A 3,811-nucleotide genomic window follows, 5' to 3' on the forward strand; every position below is an offset into this window, starting at 1 on the left:
CTCATTCGTTATGCCTGTTTATTTGTAAAAAAAAATCGGATATTGACTTCTGTCGCTTCATTTTCGCAGGTAATGCAGTTGCAGTTGATAAACAATGCACACTCATTTCAAATCAAAATGCAGCAGTCAGTGTGTGTTTGTGTTTTATCAGTTGGTGAGAGTGAGTGAAGGTATTGTTTGGCTCGTAAAAACACAGACACAACTTAGGCTTTCATTCATATAAAATAGTTTGTCAGAGTACAAAAGTTACCCGGGCCATGCCCCCCCGGTTCCACGGTCTATGGTTTGATCAATGCTTCAATCATTCACTGATTTGCATTTGAATGGTGCCATATTAGCTTACAAAATGGAAATTACATAACCACAAATCTCTAGAAACCACAATCCCTTTGCTTATTCAAATACCTTAACCAGTTTATGTGCCATAATCACAATCTTGCCCTAAACTAAATCCCTTAACCATTGTTAGCTGCCTATCCTTAGGTGTCAAACCCTAACCATATTATTATTACTTTACTGTGCAGATATCTGATTAATTAATGGGGATAAAGGCCTTTGATTCAACATAGTGCAAGTTAAATGCTGTCCTGCTCATGCATCCATCTCCATAGGCATATCTTTTATTTTTTCTCTACAGAGTGTACTCCGTTTGGTTAATGAATGCATGCCTGAAATTAGAAGTGCTTGCATAAAGTTTTATAGACTTGCAAGACAGATGCTCTGATTAAATCTGAGTGTCTAACGGCCCTCTGTGCTCAGAAGGTTTCTGCTTCCCCCTTTTGACATTGTGCACCCTCAGGCTTCCAACCTTCATATCTGTGCCATCTTCTCAGTCTGCCAGTTAACTAACTTTGCAGTCTCTGAACTCTGGCTTTCCTTCACTTTCCAGTCCCTTGTAGCCAAAACTCTTGCGGAGCATTTCACTGACTGTCTCCCTCCCTCTGGTTCATTCTCCCTTCTTACAAATGTAATGTATCTGCCTGCAGCTGTCTTTTAAAACTTGTGAAAGTTGAGCCAGTGCACATTGGTTGATTTGTTACCTGTATCATATGTATTTCTATACAATTCCTTATTTGGTCTGAAGATGTTTCCAGATTATTCCTAAAGACACCTTGAAAAGAGTCTTCGCAAGATCATTTGATCAAATTGAGCAAAACTGTTTTAATACATTTTATATTTTAGAGCCATTACATTGTCTATTTCATTATGTATTGTCCATTCTATATTATCACTGATTACTTTTTACAGTAGCAGAAGCTTGCAAAGCTGGTGAAAATCTTGCCTTCCCTCATAAAATAGGCTCTTTACTTCCTTAAAATGATGCAATGCCTTTTGAAACAGGATGTTGATGTGGGATGTCAACCCACACAAGTGAGAAATCATTCTAATCTAATATCAGTTAAGGAAGGAAAGGCGATTTGAAAAGAGGGTCAAATTGAATTATGCTTCTCCCGGCTTCTTTTGCACTTATAAGCAGCTTCTCTGCAACCTACTGTTACCTACAACATCCTTGTCTGCATAGGTTCCCAGAGACATTTATGTGTATCATCACAGAAGCATAAATCCAACTTTAGTGAGAGAAGAAAACTTGTGAAGACTTTGTGGTTCCATTTTATGTTCACATCTTGTGTCACAGGCTGAGGTCACCTTAAAAGATCCAGTTTTGTAGGAAGTTTAAACTGTTTGTTTAATGGTGCCTTTATATTTTTTTCATCATCATCATTTTGTGAATAACATGCTTAGAAAAGCCTTCAAACCCACTCCTCTTCCTCCTCCTCCCACACCTACACAAATTCATACATTCACACACAAACAACAAGAAGGACTTTTTGGCATTAATTCAGCTTTTTCATAACTTGCTCCATTAGTATGGATTGTTCAGAGCCAGCAAAATATTTAAAATCATCTAAAAATGTTTGTCTTCAACTCGCTCTCACTCACGACGTTCACTCCATGAACGTGATTTTACATCAAAATGTGGTCACTGACATGAGGAGCGCCGACCAGCTGCCTCATTAACCTCCATTATCAACGGAAGAGGAGGTTTCAGGAGTGAAGCAGAAGCAGCCAGTGTCGATATCCCCACTGGTGGTGGGATGGTCCTTGCAGTAGAAACATAAACAGGAGAGCTGCCCCTCAGCTAAAGGGCAGGTACCGTCACCATGGCAACACACAGCTGAAAATTAACAGACTTTAAACTAAATTCAAATCTAATATTTAAGATCTTGAGCACATGTATTTGACTATATAGACTTTTCTAGAATGAAATTAAAGCCAGTGCTTCAGTACAGCGCCAGCCCTTCCACACATTATTAATAATATTCCCCTTTGTAATTCAGTGTGGCGTTGGCTGTCCAGCAGTCAGCAGTCCTCTACCACACACTGTTCGTTGTTCCTGAGGTATTCATACATGTTGTCTGGACGGCGGTCCAACATCCTCTACTGCGTCCACTGTGAGAGGCTGTCAGCAGCCGGCTGGACGCACACTGTTACCGTCTGACATTAATGTCTGTCTTCATCAGACAGAGCTCAAACATCAGATTAACACAAAAATTCAGATTAGCACTCATAAAGTTCAGTTATACAAGCCCACAATGCACCACAGAGGGTTAGGGTGATGATGGACACTGACAGTGTGAGCATGTCCAGCTTAGGTCGATGCTGGACTTCACCACCTCCTGCATGGCATATACAGTATCACAAATGTGCACTGGGCTGTGTTTCTCTGTCTGTGACACAGAAACAGCCCCTCACTTTAGGTTGTGTCGTGATGTGTGACCATCCACAGGCAGCAATTGACTCTACCAGAGAATGACAATACGTAGCAGTTCTACTCACCAGCAATGACAAGCTCTTTGTGTGTGTATTTATGTGATCGGTCAGGCCAGAGAGGCCAAGTGTGGCCGAGTGCCCGCCTCGGCCAGAGTAAACGAGACAGGACAGAACAAGCCATTTTCTCCAACCCCCTCTGGTTAAACTCCCTATTTTCACACCAGTCGCCCTGGAATTGCTCTGTCTCTCTATATGAGCGACATCCTGATGGCACAGTGGCCAGAAAACCCAGCAAGCAAATAGGAGGAAGTCGGGGGTGAGGCAGCAGTGGGGAGGCGTGGGTGACCAAATTAAAGAGAAATCACAGAGATGCAGCTGATAAAATCTCAAACACTTTGTTTGGGTTTGTTTAGTTTAGTTTTGGTTGACCTGCGGACATACCTCTCTTGTGCAGTTTCGATCATGTTGACATCCATCTTGTTTATGTTCATCTGCTGTTGTTTACTCAAGTCAAACATGCGGGACTGGGTCGAACGTTGTTGTCTTGTCGGCTCTCCATGGTGTACGTGACCTTCCTTCGACCCTCCTCTGAGCCTGTTTGGCCACAGGCTGCGATTTAGCTCAGCAAGTCGAGCAGCACTCAGATTCCCCCCAGGTCCTGTTCACTACCGGAGGATCACAGGGTCAAAGAACCTGGCTTTACTTTAAGTTCAAACTGAATGTCCCGAGGGCTAAATTGTTAAGAACACACTGTCTGGTGTATTAGGATGATTGCTGAGGAGGCCAGCCAGGTGTTCCAGCACCGGCAGTGGATTCTCTAGGATTTCTTTACTTATCCTGTTGCATGACAAAATGAATTATTCATTTCTGTATTGTTTTTTTGTGATGTGTCAATGATATTGGTATTAATCATGTGTTGGCAACGCCCTGTGCTTGTAATTGGCATTATTAATTTGTTTGGATATATGAATGCTTCTTTATGTGCCTACACTGTGAATGGATGTCCTTATGGGGATAACAGAATTAATTAATCATACAA

The sequence above is a fragment of the Dicentrarchus labrax genome, unplaced genomic scaffold, assembly GCF_905237075.1.
Source record: "Dicentrarchus labrax unplaced genomic scaffold, dlabrax2021, whole genome shotgun sequence".
NCBI lineage: Eukaryota > Metazoa > Chordata > Actinopteri > Moronidae > Dicentrarchus > Dicentrarchus labrax.